At 40.9% G+C, this 17,620-nt stretch overlaps 2 long non-coding RNA genes across 4 annotated transcripts; one reads left to right on the forward strand and one right to left on the reverse strand.

Annotated features, from left to right (window-relative positions):
- Nucleotides 1-3,375: 3,375 nt before the first annotated feature.
- LOC115253182 (uncharacterized) lies at nucleotides 3,376-17,331 on the reverse strand. Of its 3 annotated transcripts, XR_003891464.1 has the most exons (5): nucleotides 17,157-17,331; nucleotides 16,466-16,691; nucleotides 8,392-8,479; nucleotides 4,407-7,232; nucleotides 3,376-4,202 (listed from the first exon to the last, which is right to left on the reverse strand). It is a non-coding gene; the product is annotated as an uncharacterized lncRNA (long non-coding RNA). The 3 variants fall into 3 exon arrangements; XR_003891462.1 differs by having other exon boundaries at nucleotides 3,376-7,232; XR_003891463.1 differs by lacking the exons at nucleotides 3,376-4,202; nucleotides 4,407-7,232; nucleotides 8,392-8,479 and adding an exon at nucleotides 15,580-16,322.
- LOC115253186 (uncharacterized) lies at nucleotides 8,487-15,435 on the forward strand. The gene is made up of 3 exons (XR_003891465.1): nucleotides 8,487-9,697; nucleotides 9,798-10,061; nucleotides 10,960-15,435. It is a non-coding gene; the product is annotated as an uncharacterized lncRNA (long non-coding RNA).
- Nucleotides 17,332-17,620: the final 289 nt, after the last annotated feature.

A 17,620-nucleotide genomic window follows, 5' to 3' on the forward strand; every position in this document is an offset into this window, starting at 1 on the left:
TATGTATAAATGCTTCTATGTTATCATCTAATTCTCCCGGCTGTATCTATTGTCGTATCCTAATGTGTTGCACCTGTACCCACTGCTATCTCCGTCTTCTCTGAACATTCAAATCCACATGCTCCTTTCTGTATGAGACAAATTATTTTCCCCGAGTTCCACGTGTCATTTCCCTCGCGGATTGTGCGTTTGCCTCTCCCTGTTTTCAGACCATTTGGTTTAGATTTGCCTTTCCCCGTCGTTTTGGACTGATTACATTCTAATCCACGCCTGTCATTTCAGCTGTGAATTCCCTTGTCCAAGTAAATGTAATTTTCCCCTGATGTTTTTTTCAGCAGTATTCCCAGATCGCTGATCCTGTCATGATTCTAGGAGTTGTTGTCAAACAATTTAATATTTCCCGATGATTGAACCAGAGAAATGTTGTGAAACCGAGTGCCAAAACGTGGCCTTTGACTTGTCTTATAATCTTAACCTACCACCCATCCTCTCATCATTGCTAAAAACTGCACACAGTTTATACAGGGATTCAGCAGGATTCAAATCGTGTCCAAAGATATGTCATAGATATTAGAATTCTGCGGACCTGTACAGGAATGAGATTTCACCATTTGGTTATTCAGAATATTAAAAAGACACCTTGGAAAACCGGATTAATTATTGGTGCACTTTGTACATTCAATAGTTAAGGAAGTAAAACATGTGGGACTTGTTAGGTAATGCCATTGGGCACTGAATCAGAATTAAACTGGTGTACTGAAAATTCGAGGGATACTGTAAACTCGAGAACATGTAATGTGTAGTAAATGCAAAAGTCAACCGTCAACATACTGTATAAGCTCCCTCCTTGGCAGTTTTACTCACTACGGCTTGTTAGAGCCAAGTTCAGCCTTGCCACACTGTGCAGCCCAGTGTTTGGGAAGAAATGGTTAGGCTTTTAGTCCACCACCGTGTCTAGTGTCCCTTAAAAGGGAGTATTAATGCTCAAGATTCCATGAATGTTGAATGCAATTGTATCTAGGTTTTAATCTAAAACCCGCACAAAGTGTTTTCTCAAAATCAAAAATCATCTCCGTAAATTGAAACTTTGACTAATTTTACTGTTCTGATATGTTTTTGGCCACTTTGTCACACTGTGTGGTTTCTTGTGTTTCTAATAATCACTTCTTTCCAATCTTCCTCTGTTTTCATATTTTTCTCAGCACTCCGCCATATGCCAAGTCTCAGTCTGGTTCAGATTATGAACCATCATGTCATTTTGATCACTTTATTACATCCAGCAGATCTCTGGCAGAGTGCTTGTAACCCTTACAGTGTAGTCACAGATGTAGAATTTGAAATAACATAACCCCGTGTTTCTTCATGTTGTTCTCATTCCGAGCTAAACGGTCCATATGAACTGGTGGATGATCTATAATATGTCTTACTGCACCTTAAACACACAGGTGTGTCATTGTCAGTGTGAAGATTTGTTCTTATAACGTATGGTGACATGTGAGCTGCTGTTGAAGGAAAAAGTGGGGACATCCAATATTCACCTCACTTGCAAACACAACTGATTCGTGCACACATCCCAAAAAAATTCTAATTAGCAGATTGACTGAATTGTCACTACTTTCAATGAGTGAAAATGCTCCTCATAGGCCACTGTAGCTTAGGCCCTGTTCACACTACCTGATTTTACCCAGTCGTAAGGTCGCTGACTGGTTCTTGCGCTCATCTGAGATGGCCTGACAAAAACTGGATATCTAATGTGCTCAATATCCAGTCGCAATGATGTAAAAAGGGCTGCAGCTAATATGAGCAGGCATGGGGGTGTTGCACGAAATGCAGATGTGACCAGAGCAGCGGCAGCATGAACAACAAAAACAGCTCTTTTCTGCTGCGTGTCCGTGTTTGGAGTGAAAAACATCAGCACACGTGTGCGTTGCATTTAGATATTTCCTGTGTCATTTCTCACATAAGTTTTTAAAACAAAACGTTGTTTGGAGACCAAGTAGAGCAGTCAGTCAACGAAGCTGCATGCTTTGAGTCACACATATCACAAAATGTCAAGATCTGACATCAAAACCATACCTAATGGGCAGCTATCACTGTGCGGAGCTGCATCTGAATTAGTATCATTATTTGACGAGAACAAGTTCACATAGATGGCCAGTCTTGGGTCCTGAACTATTCAAACACTGCATGTCATGTAAAAAATAAACAATTAGAAAAAGCCCACAAACAACTATACATAGTAATTGGCTTTGCTTATTCACTGCAAAATGACATTTATTAAGTCATTAGACTGCTTTATAGCAAGTGTTAATCTTGATTCCAGTCTCAAATTTGCCAGCTCGAATCATGATATGGCCATATATATGCTAGAGCCTGCGGAGCTTGTTCAGGCAGACATCTCAAAGCGTGTGATTCTGGACAGGCTGATTGGTCACATGACCCTCTCTACTAATTAGCGCAGGTATTTAATCCAATGACTTTAACTGGTCACTTTTTATTGCTCCATGCTGCTCATGCTGCTTTGCCTTCTGCTGCCTCAGTTATTTTGCTGCTGTGCAGTATTCTGCGCTGTGCTTTGGAGCTCAATTCCACCACCTCCCCAGCATCCTTGATTTCTTCAAATCCTCTGTGTGTGTGTGTGTGTGTGTGTGTGTGTGGGGGGGGGGGGGGTGATATCTAATATCTTGGCAGACTATTATCAGGAAAATAATGCATTGAGACAAGGCCTGATGCCAAAGTTGCTTTTATGTTGCTAAATTAATGCTGTATTAATTTTGCTAATATTTGTGCACAATAAAGTATTTGGTTTAATGAAGAGTTGTTTGAATGAACTAGTATAAAACATTACTGGAGTGTGTTACACATAGCAGGGAAACTGTGACTCATAGGAGCATTAACTAGCCTGGTGCTGCTCTGCCAGCACAATGTGTCAGCCTCTGGTTCGATAACGATCTCAGTTACACTTCTCTTTATACTCAGAGCTTTATACAAGCCAGAGTGTAAAGACTTTAATCTGATTCTGTGACTTCAGTGACATTTACAGATTCAGGTTCCTGGATCACCTAAAACAGGATAATGGAAAAATAAGTCTACTGTCCAAGTCTCTCACCCACGAGTGTTGCTTTATTCTTCCTCATCTATGTCCCATTCATGCACTTCTAAAATTTCCCTGGCAGGACTGATGACCTGACCTGCAGGTTATGTGTCTGCTGGCTGAGACCGCTCTGCTCTCGCTGCAGGTTCGAGACTGTGATTTTAAGATAAGTTTAATCATTTTTGGTTTTCATTATTTCCAAAATGTGAAATAACTGAGGTTTGCAAAATTCTAACTTAATTTATTGAACTTGAAATCCAATAACATACTGAAGATTAAGATCAATGTGCTCAAAAGTGGGAAGGTATTTTTATTATGTAAATGTTTTTGAAAGGGTGACAAGTAGAATAATTAAAATAAACAAAAAACCCAGATGTAACCACATAGTCATGAGTTGAACAACCAAGGCCTCATCTGCTGAGTCATCATCTTTGGATCTAGCTCCAGATCCTTTTACAGTGGTTTCAGTGACACAAATGTCCATGCCCTGTCCTTGAGCAAGATTCTAAACCTTTTTTCAAATTCTTTGTTTTCGGCTATTTCCAACGAGCATGTGGTGTGCCCTGTCAGTAGTCGTGAATGTAGACTTCTCCCCTAGTCCCATTTACTTTTATGCAATATGAATTTTGTGTTCAGAGTCTCCTCATTCTTTCTTTCACACCATCTTTATCATTTCTTCACTCATCAACGCCACCTCTGCCAAGAGTGGAAAAACAAGATGGGCCGCCGTTGCTGATGACATCATACCGGCAGCTGTTAAGTAGTGATGGAGTGATGTCCTGCGCACTTGCTTAAGTACTTGACTCGCACTCATGTGCAGTCCCGTAAGCCTTTTGGTAGCCGAGAGACCCCATTTCTGCTTCACTGCTCCTGATTTACCACTAAGCATCCTCACCAGTGTGTAAAGTTACTTATGGGGTGATGGTGAGATGTCAGCCGACGTTCACACGCGCCGGCCTGACACTCCGTGGAACATTCACAACCACTAATGGCTTTCAATGGTGAATGAGGTCAGCGTTGTCACATCTCTCGTTATGACTGACTCTTTTTCTCCTGACATGATGATTCAGAGAGGATGCTGAGGACTGATGGAGCACCTGCTTTTTGTCTGCAAAAGAAATCAAATCTCCGTGGAGGTCAAAAGAAGTAAAGAAATTATACAGCTATTGATTTGGACCAAATATCAACTGATGGCTTGTATAAACAAAGCTCAGAGGATTTTAAGAGCACGTTGGTGCTTTGACTTCATTTTCATTGTTGCCTCATTGAGAGCTGCCAGAAGTCTGATTTTTGTCTCAGCAGATTAGCTTACCGGTAATGCTGATTTCCGCTGATGGGGCTCATGTAGGTGGAACATGTTCAGTGCCTCAAGGTCACAATTCCTAAAACATGTCAATTGTGTTTAGACAGAAACCAAACAAATGTTGCAATATGCGCTATTAACAGTGATTTGAAGATATCAGACCCATGTGGAAGATTGAGGATACATGCCTGTATGTTTGCCTTTAGGACACATAATTGTTTCATAATTTTTGATGTGACCCACCAAATATGTAACTGCTTATATGTAAAAAATTACATTGACAATATCTAAATAAAATAACTTTATTTATATCTTCCACAATCATTTATGACCTCCAAGCAAGTAACAGTCAAAGAAAAACCCATTTAAACAGGAAGAAACCTTGTGGAAGACCATGCTTATGACTTTGAATACTGGAGATCAGTGTTCACTGCCATGGCAACAAACCAGCAACCTTGGGTTCTAATCACAACATAAATGCATCATAATTCAATATTAATCGTCCCCCAGTGACATTATTTTATGTAGGCAGTTCACTCAAAGGTTTGAGATGATCAAGTGGCTGTGGAATTACTGTAGGTAGTTAAGAAGGTTATCAGTCAGGGATTAAAAGTGTATGGGTGTGGATGAGACAGCGGCGAGTTGTGGCAGATTTCACTGAGGCGCAACACATCCCAGTATAAAAGGGCCCTCACATCAACTGTGAGAACTCACAGTAGCATCCTGGTAATGAAATGGTAGGCTGGATGTAGATCTAGGAGCTTTTGAGCTTCTTTTAAAAAATGCATAAACTAAGTGTAGCGAGTGCTCCAAATGGATATATTTCACTGCATGACTAAAAACTATAAATAACATTTTTTTTTTCCAAGGATCAAAGGACTTCTGTTTTATCATCAACACCATTCAACACCAGAGTTTGATAAATGCATGGTTTTGTACAACATTAGCACACCCATTTGAAAGCCAGGTGTGCAGAAGTGATGCAGTGTGAAGAGTTTAAACTCTTTCAGGATCTAGTCATTTATAGATTTAATGAATATTTATGCAATTTATAAAATGTGTTACCAAATAGGGATATAATTTGGATGTTAATTGTCGCACCTATGGGGCACCTGATGTAAATATGTCACCTAAAAATTGTTTTCTTACATTTAGCTAACCGCAAAGTCTAAAAGTAAATGTAATTTGTAACCTGGATTAAATATTATATACAAATTTTAAATATAAATGTTTAATGTAAATCTTAATATTGTATATAAATGTAAAAAGTTACGAGTAAATGTTAAATGTAAATTGCAGGACAGAGAATGACTCCAGATATGAAAGTGTTTCTTTGTCAGTTTTCTTTAGGAACACTGAAACCATCAAAGTATGCTATAACACGCTTCCCCAACCCGTAATCCTCCTGGGTGAGAGATACGCCCATGCCCACCACACAGCACCCAGAGGAAACCCAGGGACAAAGATCAGTCCCTTGCTGGAGGCTTGATCAGCCTGCCGTAACGGCTGCATGCCTCTCATCCAAAACCGCAGGCTCGTGACAAACAGGAGAATCTATCTATCTATAAACAGGACTATCTATAGCACTCTGCAAATCAAATCTGCTCACCAGAGTCTAAATATTCGATATAAATATAAATGTTAAATGTAACTGTTAAATAGAAGTATAATTACTATACATAAATGTTAAATGTCTTTCCGAGTGTAAAACTAAAGTTACACTGAAATGCACAGAGCAAATGTGGTTGTGAAAGTGATGAGGTATTGTCCCTGCACAGAGCCGCAGAGTAGCAGAAATGGACAGATCATTGAACGTAATGGACATGTTGTCCACTGATCCAGAGCCACTTGTGGGCAGGGCTGCGCACTGTTTGAGTTGGAGCTTTAGTTTTACACCTGACTGTTCATTTTAACATTTACATTTAACATTTGACCATGTGAGAGTACAGCTGCACATTTCTATATCAGCAATCAAAGCCTTTAATGAATGCTTGCATGAAGTAATGGATGTGACATTTTGCTAAGCAGAACGAGGCACTTTTGAAAGTAGTTACTGTAAATATAAAATATAAATTCTGGGAATAAATACATGTGCTAAAGATGCAAATGTACCTGCATAAGATGGACCCACTGTCTTTTATGAACCATTCGACCAGTTCCAGTACGGCTCTGTGGAATCTTATGGCTATTGAAATTAGTTTTCACCATAAATCCGATACCCTATCTGAGGTCTACCGGGCAAATATGATGTAAATCTGACCCTCTGATGTAAAACCTGAGCTGCAGAACAGATGACTCAGGCTCTCCTCCCAGCTTATCCATCTGTCTAAACCTCCATCTGGAACGTGTTTGTGTGGATGTCTCCTATTCTTCAGCTTCTGTCTCAGCAAATCCTGCATGCTGTCAGTGCCAGCAGAGGCATCAGACAATGGCTGTTACCCCTGGGCAAGGGATGTTGGCCTCATCTGGATTGGGAGCCCAATTGGCATCCCTCTGGAGGGAATGGAACATGTTCCGTGTGAGAGCAATGGTCTGATAAAGTGGGATCAATTAGATGGGCATGGCTTCAGAGTGAAATACAAAAGGATTTGGTTTCTGGGCGGCCTGGGTTGGAATAGCAGCTGACAGTTCATGGTTAAAGATGGGATTAGATGAGGGGAAAATGTACCACTCTTTAACTTCAACTTGGATCTTTTTGTCCGGGGGAAAAATTCCGGCTGAGGACCGAGGCATCACAGCATCTTTGGATGCGAGCGGGTTTGGCACAAAAGGCAGGGTGTGGAATGACACAGTGCACCATCCATCCTCCTTACTTGAAGTGGTGTTGATGGGCCTCTGTGTGGAGGACAACAGCCCAGATTAGCTTGAGACCCATTTAAGCCATCATGGCTGACGCCACAAGACGCTGCATGTTAAAAAGGTTCAAAGGCTCAAGCAAATTCTCTTGCATTTATGACAGCAGGAACATCCATTTAGGATTTTTTTTCTCCTTTTTGAAATGACGAAAGGTTGACGTGCCAGATACATGTGTTGTAAAAAAAATAGCAGTGAGAACATCCAGAGTGAATGCTTGTGTTCCCCCAGTATTTAAGTCTATGTTAAAATGAAAAGGTTCTATCACAGTCCTCATCTTCTCATCAAATTTACCTGGAAATCATCTTTCCTTTCATAATCCTGGCAATATGACTCTTTATTGAACCCCATGTGAGGATTGTCGATGCTGATTGATCAGATCTTTTGTTGGATCATTGCAGCAACATACTGTATGTTGATAAATGTATAATAAATGAGTGTGTTTGCAGGCCTTTTATCCAATATAGACAGGCTATCCGATTCAATGGGGAGGGGGGAAAAGCCTGCATCAGGAGTTCAGCTGATTGTAATACATCAACACTAGTCTGGCCTTGGCATCAGCTTATGTGATTTGGGGGTATGCAGGCATGCAACAGCAACAATTATCCCTCTCAGTCATGCCGGCATGGCAAAACATGATTATCTATTAGAAGCAGCCTGGAGTTAGAGACCGAGTCTTACCAGAAGTTATATAACATGTCTGGATTTTTATTCTCATGCAGTGTCATTTACTGTAATATGCTGGCATGATTTTGACATGGTTTAGCCAGCAAAACTCTTCATCCAAAAGCCTTTTTGAAAGCCTTTAACTCTCGTATCACCTCACAAACATGAATCATGAGAGGATCTTTGTCCCTTTGTATCACTAGGCTATATTTAGTCATAGATAGGCGTTAGCTTGTGTGAAAGTTCCATGCAAGAAAAAGGTTCACACATTGTCTTTGGATTGGAATGTGCCTTGGAGGACTGCATTGAAATTAGAATGCTGCATGATCTTAATAATTTAATGAATCATTGAATGAAAGTGATTGTCTTAGATGCTGTCACAAACTAGATGATGCTGTAAATATAGTTTATTTACATTATTAATATTTTCCTTCTTATTATTGACTTAGGAGGGTAAGTTATACTTTCTACTCACAGAGGTATGTGCAGAAGATTTATATTTGTCCTTGTTCATCTGGTGTCCTCATCCCGTCATTTTGGCTTACAGCTCACAACTCCATCACCTTGATAGGAAAAGTGGTTGAGTTTAATATTAATGCTAAATAAGTGCACTTCATGAGATTATCATTTCATTTTTAGGCATTTATTCAAAATTCTTGGGTTTCCTTTCCAGTAGTACCCTGTGTTAGTCTTGCTGCTGCTGTTAGTTTTGTGTTAGTTTTGCTCTGCAGAGTTGGTCCAGATGTTCAAATGGTCCAAAGACTGTATAAAAATAGACAGAGCCTTTGACTACCCCAAATAAATTGCTGTATTTGCACATTTTTTCCTTGCCAAAAACTATTTTATGTAAAATATGACTTGTAGCAGCCTGTACAATTTTTTAGTTGAGCACCACAGTCAACTTTTTGAAAAGCAATAGTGGCAAAATCTTTTTAGCTCTAGTAGTCAGGCCATTGGTTTATGTGTTTTTGGGGTTTTTTGGGGATCTTCTGCTGTTCTTTCAAGTTCTTATACACACTGAGAATTTAATACTGTTGAGTGCATGAATCAAAATTGATGATAATCAAAATTGTGACCTAAACTCAGTTACTCCCTGTTGGTGGAGCACATTAAAAGAAGCTCCACACCACAAGGTCAGTGTTGAGCTAAGCTTTGTTGTACAGTGCAAGGAAGTGGTGACATTTCATCCATTTTATTTAGTTGGCAGTCTAGTGATTGTAGTTTTATTAAGCAAAACAATCCTAAAGGTTGGGCCAGCAAGGATGTCTCATGAACCTGCTGATGGTTCCATTTATGATGCACGGCCAGTAGACATGGTTCCACTTGGCAGACACTCAAGCTTTTTCCTTTTTGACCATCAAACTTCAAGATTACATTTTCATTTCTTGTCATTTTACTGCGTGTGATTGCATATGTTTGTTGGCTAGGTGGCAGTGGTTAGTCGCAGAGCAAAGCTTTTGTAGATGACATCTTCATTGTGATTATGCACAGCCCCCCCCAGCCACCCACACACACACATCACCACCACCAGCAGAAGCGGCAGGGACCTCACCATCAATGCATTATTAAAACATGAAAATGTCCCATCTCTCCCCCCAGATCATAATTTAACCCGATCCAACATGAGGAGCAACGTGATGTCCAGCCACTCCTTGCTGACATCATAAACCCCGTTGTAACTCTTCCTGGGAGTCAGGGTACTCCACAATGCACACGAAGCCTGGATTAAGTCATCGGTTTGTCAGCCCCCCTGAAGTTTGACAAGACCCTGCACTTTTTTGGTAAAACAAACATTTTGATCAGCATGCGGAAACAAGGGTGGGGGAGGCAATCTGGTGTGAGGTAAACATCACTAACGGGTTTCCCTCTACTTTTTTGCAGCTGAGTGTGGCAGCACTCCTGAGTATATGCACACGGCGGGAGCCACCATGGCGACAGGGCCCGTCTCCACTGACGAGCCAAAGTTTGCTCTTCCCATGGTGCTTTGTGTTCGGGTGATATCCCTCTGAACTCCCACAACTTCATCAAAGGGGAGCGAGCCGAGCAAGAAGGGGCAGAGGAAGGAAAAAACAAAAGAAAGGAAAAAAGAGAGGAGGGAGCCCTGCTTTCCTAATCACAAAGCCCACTGGGGCTTCAGCTGCGGAGGTGAGGGTGAAGTAAACAATTTTGTTTTTTCTTTGCTCTTTCATTTCACGGCCTCTTTTGTTTCAAGCTTTTCTTTTTTTTCTGTAGCGGAGGGAAAGCGGGATGATTAATGCAGATCCCCTCCTTATTTACTCTCTAGTCTCACCCTTCTCTGTTTTGGGAAGATTCCCCCCTGGTAATTAATTCACAGAAGAAATAATTAGACTGAGAGCAGCGCAGAGAGGGGAGAGGGTGGTATCTGGAGAGGAAGCCCTGAAAAGACAGTTCGAAAAATAAAGAGAAGTGATAATGACGCCTGGTTGAAAACTCAGATTGGGCCATTATGGACTCAGGGCTATAGTGGCCAAGAATATTAAGGCTCTAGTTTGGGTCGACTTGGAGGTGCCCATATTTTTTAGATAACAGGGATGTTAACAAATGTAAAATGATGCATGGATGAAAGGGACACGTTCCAGTACCCTGTTAAAATCTGATTGGTCGGCCTGTTTGCTGTATAATGATGTCTCCAACAGCAAAGGGAAAAGGGTTACTGACATCCAAGTCCTGCCCTCCTTCCTACATAAAGGCACAAGTATTCCTAATTTAAAGGCTTCCAAACACAATTAAGCACTTTTCAGTTTCAATTCTCTTGGTGTCATTTTGTGTGAGCGTGAATGACTCGATTGAGTCTGTAACAAATTTTTTGGAATGGGCAATGCAACCCCTTTGAAAGGCCCACAGAGTGCTTTTTCACCCTGATTCTCCGCTCGTTTTCTTCTCCTTTTGTCAGTTTCCCTCCCTCACCTCCATTTCCCTCACTTCTCCAAAGCTTTGTTCTCTCACTTGCTTTACGAATGCTTCCCTCTCTCTCACATGTGCTCAGTTTCACCCTGTTCCTCCTCTGTGCTCATTATTCAAGCTCTCCTTCTGATGCAGCCAAGGAAGAGGACGCATTCACAGCCTCTGCTGAACCGGCGCGGCCCTTTGACTTCGTTCTCAGGAGGAATGTGTCGGAAACGTGCTTTAGCTCTTTCGTCGGTTTCTCTGGAAAGTAATTTGGGCTTAACTTATGATGAGGCAACTTCATCACTCATTAAATCTTTTGAGATACTTTTGAAAGTGATCCGTGTTTTCTAAATGAAAGTAATACCACACGGAAAAACATGCAATCAACCCTACGCTGAAAATATGGCTTCCCAGAAAGCCTCACATGAAAGCTCTTCATCATGCTCGGGGCACCGATGTCAGATTTTGATTCAAACACTGCTAAGCGGTTACACAGAAGATGCAAAAGCAGAGTCACAGTCAGACAGAAACTATTCAGAACTTTGCGAGCACAGGAAGGCAACATACATCAGTCAACTGTGCCCATGAATCAACCCATCCACTTTATCACCTTGGTCTTTCAGCCATGCAAACAGACAGGATACGTGGGTTGACAATATGTGTGTGTGTGAGTGCATGGTGTGGGTGTGCACGCACCGAGGTGGCGTGGTGTAAAGTGATAAGGCTAAGTGAATGATTCCCTCCAGTAAACAGAGCGGAGCAGCAGACCAGACGGAGGGCAGGAACGCTGCCATTGGAATCTGGATAATCCATTCTGTCCACTTTATTAACATCATCATGGTGGAAGCAGAGAGTGAGAGACTGAAGTAAACACAGAAAAGGAATGAAGGAGTGACAGATCTGTGGGATGATGACATGCTGTGAAAATAAATAAAGATTCGGTTCAGCGCATTACAGCAGCACGTATATTCATTTAAAGCGGATGTGAACCTTCATTTGTGCCTATTACAGTAGATATCTGCACCAGGTGGTCCTGCAGCCATCGAAAGACATAAGACATTTATAGAATCTGAGGAGACGAGGGACTGTCTATCCCCCTTTGACCTCCAAGCCCCCAAATTTAATCACTACTAAAAGCGCTTACTAGTTCATGGAGGGAGAGGATGAATGGACTGGTTATAGTAGGACAGGGAGGATAAACTGACTGGTTATCGTGGGACAAATCAAATCACCAGAGTTGTTTCAGTGGAGCAGGGAGGATAATTGGACAAGTTATAGTGCGACAAATGGACTGGTTTAGAGAGACAGAGGATGACTGGACTGGTCGTTGTTGGTTAGAATATTGATACAGAGGATCAACGGACTAGTTATAGTGCGACAGAAGCAATAAAAGCAGTGGTTATGGTGGGACACAGGATCAGTGGACTGGTTATAGCAGGACAGAGGGAATAAAAAAAGACTGTTGTGGTAGGACACAGAATCAATGCACTGGTTATAGTGGGGCAGAGTTAATAATTGGACTGACTATAACAGAACAGAGCAGTTAAATGGACTGGTTATGGTAGGGGACTGAGGACAAGTGGACTGGTTATGGAGCAATAGGAATGCTATTTGGACTGGTTACAGTGGGAGTGAAAGGCTGAGCCATGATTTGAAAATCCTGGTTCGTGCACAGCAGATGTCCTTTATTGTTTTTACGCCATAAATTTGGTTCAGTAGAAAAGTCTTAACACAAAGAAACAAGATTAGTTTGATTTATTATTTCTGTTTGGAGTAAATCCCTTCTAAAGCCACAACCACACAGTTTATTGTTGTGGATTAGGTTTTCATGTTACCAATTCTTTCTCTTTAACGTTTCTGTCACTAGAACACAGTCGCGTTCTAGTGTCCTCTTTACCCTCAGACCCTTGAGGAAAGCTCATTTTACAATGTTTGGATTCAACTGATTTAGTTAATCTGCTTATTGTCAATTATGCCTTGGCCCTTTCGGAAAATGCAGCTCAGGAAAAAAAAAAGAAAAAAAAAAAAGGTCCCAGCACGTTGAGAGGAGCCGAGCGGACGGCCAGGGAAATTTCCAAATAAAAGCAGGCCATGCACGAGCATTAGCAGCGTCACACAAACAGCTTTCTCATTGTGGAAAAAAGCAAAAGTCTCCAATTTTGATTCGTTTCACATCAAGAGCTGCTGTTTTATTCTGGACGTGCGGGTTTTGAGGTCAGAGTTGTCATGGATTTTATGTGTATGATGAAATAGTACACACAAATGGACATGCACACACACATGCACACAAGCATTACCATTTTATACTCACACTAAAAAATGAACTAAAACCCAAAGACACACCTATATGCCATATTTAGCAACAGCATTACAAGTCTTTCACTGTACACACATGCACACACAAACGCCCACATGTGCACACACATACACATGCAGGATTCAGAAAAAAGCAACACTTAGAAGTACCAGAAGTAACAAATAATTCTTTGAAAAGTCTCCAGTTGATCCAAAGCGCTGCAGCACTTCTGACAGGAAATAGCAAGCTTGACCACATTTTACAATAGACTTTAAAATGCTCTTCCTGATCTACAAGGGCCATTGGAGCCCTGGATCCATCATATTTGGAACAGCTGATAGCTCCAAATCATCCCAACAGACCACACTGCTCTCACAATGCTGGTTTACTTCCCAGAATCTTTAAAAGTAGACTGGTGGAGGTTTGAAATCTTCCTCTTTGAGAACATTTAGAGAACAGGTTATAAGCATACTAACACTCATAGTTAGGACAGGCTAAGCTTATCTTTAGAATTATCAATCAAATGCTCTCTCCTCTCCTCTCCTCTCCTCTCCTCTCCTCTCCTCTCCTCTCCTCTCCTCTCCTCTCCTCTCCTCTCCATTATTGGATGCAATTTCATTGAGACATATGGCAAATATCTCCTTTTTATTAATTTTTTTTCCTCCTTCCTAATTTTTCTTTAGAATTGGGAAAAGAAAAAAAAATGTGAAAGAGACTGAAAAGTTGAAATGTTTCCATTTTTGGTAATGACTCAGTGTATTTCCGTGGTTTGCCCTTTAATGAAGCGTGTGCTTCATGGGTGTTTCTAGCTGATGTGCGCTGTAAATATTGTAGGTGTTTATGTGTACATCTGCAGCCCACAACATCCATGTGGGTGTGAACACTCTTTAACACATTTGTGTACACACACATGTGTACATAACACATACAGTGTTTGTGTATTAATTTAAGTAATGTATAGATGGGAACCTATAATGATCCACTGGAAGCTGTGGGTGAACTCTTAAAACCACTAATCCTGGAAGGTGACATCAGTTAATCTTGGCATACAAGCCTAGTGGTTAGTGCAGTTGCCTCACCACAGGTCCTGCTGTCAGGATGTCACACTTCTTCTCGAGTGTGCATGTGTGGGGGAATATTGTTCTTCAGAAGATCAGTGATATTAAAAGAGGAGGAAAAATTGAAAATCATTCTTAAATGTATGGGTGGCCAGTGGATAGAGGCCAGACTTGTGGTCCCATTTACTGGTTATTGTAAGGAGGCATGAATCTGCATTCTGAACTAACTAAAGGAGGAAAAGGGAAGCCTGAAGCCATAATCAAGTGCTTTGCAACAGGGCATATAAAAGCATGTCAAATGCTTCCAAATTCATCAAAAGTTAGAAAATGTTTGACCTTCGTAAAAAGCCACAGTCAGAATAATCCTTGTTTGACCACAGAGTTGATTTTTTTTTTAATTATCTAATTTAAAATCAGCCTGCAGTTTGAAGCCTAATTTTGGTTACTTCACATATGGTTCAAAGTGGCTCAGGTCCAACTTGGAGGCATCAAAGGCACCACTGGCTATAATATGTGCTCAGTTTAATTTTCAGTAAAGCTTAAAAGTCCGACTAGGTTTTGACAACACACCAACAAAATATTTGTATGTAAATTAGAGACTAATCTGCACAAAATGGGAATTGATGCCCTTTTTTGAATGGAATCATTTACCATGAGAACAGTATTGGCCCAAGAATCGTACCATGGGGAACTCCATGTGAGTAAAGGCGAACTTGATATCCCAAAGCAGCCTCTCTGTAAAGGACTCAAACTGTTCCTTTAAGTTCTACATTGCATTCAAGGTGAAAGAGGATACATTTGTCTACAGTGTAGGAGCACTCCAGGATAGTTATAGCGAGAGACTTTAAAATGGCTTTACATATGCTAAAATAAGACTGTCTAGAAAACAAGTCATAACATTTGCCTGTCCACGCTGCTCTATGAATGCTAAACTTCAGTTGAATTGCCACTGCAAACTCAAATTCCAGCAGCCACACCGTAAATCCTGAGGGTGGAGAGGTAAGGTTTGATGATTATCACAGAGAACGGATACATTAGGACGGAAACAGCTGCGTTTATAATGGTCAAAGGAATGTAAAGGTGAAAACGTAAAATGAGCAACTGGGTTTTATCTGGTCAGTGAAACATGATGCATTGGAAACAACTGAAAAATGCCCTGAGGAGCATGCTGGCACGAGGGAACTTTGGCTTGGTTTAGTAGATTCGAGTCCCCTCTAAAGGTAATGAGAGAGAAATACTGGTTTCATCTTTAGTGAAAACAGGTTCATCGTCCAGGGATGAGGTATGTGTGCCTGTGTCACCCTGGGACAGGTTGTCTATTTCAAATGAGAGGGTTTTTGTACACCTACACACCCATCTCATCTGTCTCCTGTGCCTTCACTTAGCAACAGGCCCGTCAGATCCTTCCACCCTCTACTGTTTTTCATTAGTTATGTTCAGAGAGCAGCTGACACTTTTATACTAGAGCAGATGCCATATATACGGGACGTGGCTAATGAGGGGGAAGCCTTCACAGCCACCACTGAGCCCTGTTTCCAATTTATCTACACTACATACATATACAAAATATGTGTAGCTTTACCCAGTCTTCTAAACGCAATAATGCCCAATTTCTTCATTAATCAGGAAAACAAATTCCCTTATTCAGAGGATTGACATTTTAATTGCTTTGAATAAACATTGCTGGATGTCAAGAGACCACCCAATGAAAATTCTTTTAAAATTAAAATTGACTCTTTCTGTCACGTTGTCTTGTTCTTGAGACACCTAATGCAAATCTAGCATAACATTTCTATGTGGACTGGTTACAGCAGGACAGAGATAATGGTTTCTCAGTGCAGCCTTTTTGAGGGTGGAGGGGGCTTCTCAGGAAGTCCAAATGGTGATTTGGATGAACACAGAATAAAAGATGGCAGCATCGTGTCACACTGACAGATGCTTGAAGAATGTGGCTGAGAGGCTACACCATAAAACACATTAGACATCACCTGCAGAGCTCCCACATTCAGTCAGAAAGAAGCAAAGCTGAACACAGCAGCAATTACTGGGTTTTTCTCTGGAGTCCTTCCGACCACGAGAGAAACTCGACACCCCGGCGTGACCTCCACCACAGACAGATCACCACGTGATGACGGTAAAGCTCTGGAAAATTAGCAGGAGAAATGTGATCTCTACTGTTTATGATCTTCTGATTATCTCACACATGTGCAGTCCACCAGACTCATCATTAAGTCCTGTGGAGCAGCAGAAAACATACGTTGATAGAGAGAGGAAATGTTTTTTACTCAGTTCTGCAGAATCCTGCAATTGAACTTTCTTGTTGTTTGCACAGTGTTGTTGCTCTGATTCCATCAGCCTCTGCAGTTTCAGATGCTTTCCCACTTGACAGCCGCCGAGACGAGCCACTAATCTGTGAAGGTGTTGCAAACTCGCAGCGTGTCAATATTTATCAGTCCGGAAGCGCGCTGATCAATACAGACGGCTGGTGATAAGGAGCTCTTTAAGTTAACTCTATTAACACAAAGAAAGGAAATAAAAGAGATCAAAATGAAAACATCTGTCTTACACAAATCTAAGGCTTTTATTCTGTGATATCCTGAACATTTTTATACTTTTACAAGTTTGACAATACCAGAGCTCAAGCAAATGCATTTACATGTATTGAGACATTTTGTATTATTTCAACATTTAAATCCATTCAATGTTTGTTTACATAGATAAATACTTGGTGCCTTTTAAAAGCTTTGAGCTTGTCTACTATGATTGAAATATCATGTATTTTGATAAAGCGTAAAATTTTATATGATGAAAAATAAATCCTATTTCTGCACGAATATTCACCCTTAATACATTTAATCAAAACACGGTTTCAGTCAATTTGTGTTAATTAAATCTGTTTAACAGCATTGTTTTAGGGGAGGGTAATTAAATTTAAAATGTGTGAGGAAAATAATATAATTTAATTCCACAGCCTACCTGGACCCCCTGTAGGGTGAGTGTCTGGAAGTATATGAGTGCGTTTCCTTTCTGGAGCTGGAGGGAAACATTCGGCCCCGTAAGTGCTCCACCTCGCCTTAAGATCATCAAGAGTCCTGCTCTGATAGGAGCTGTTGTTCTTGACTCCATAAAATCCTGCTCAATCATTGCTCAGTTCATACCAGGAACTGTCTGAAAACGAGCAGTGCAGGGTCGATACTGGAGCAGAGTTCAGATGAGGTTTTCAGCAGCAGTTTTCAGTCTTTATTAGTTATTTACCAGAGGTGTCCAGCAGACAACATATTTGCATGCTGGGACCTGTCTCAGATATGTATTTACTACAGATCCAGATTCATAAAGTGAATTCATTTGGTTAATGATTGCATTGTCTTTGGTCTGGTCTGGTCTAGACTCAATGGCTGGAAACTTCTTACAGGACAATTTGTTATGGTCTGTTAAGTTAC

The sequence above is a fragment of the Takifugu rubripes genome, chromosome 1 (assembly GCF_901000725.2).
Source record: "Takifugu rubripes chromosome 1, fTakRub1.2, whole genome shotgun sequence".
NCBI lineage: Eukaryota > Metazoa > Chordata > Actinopteri > Tetraodontiformes > Tetraodontidae > Takifugu > Takifugu rubripes.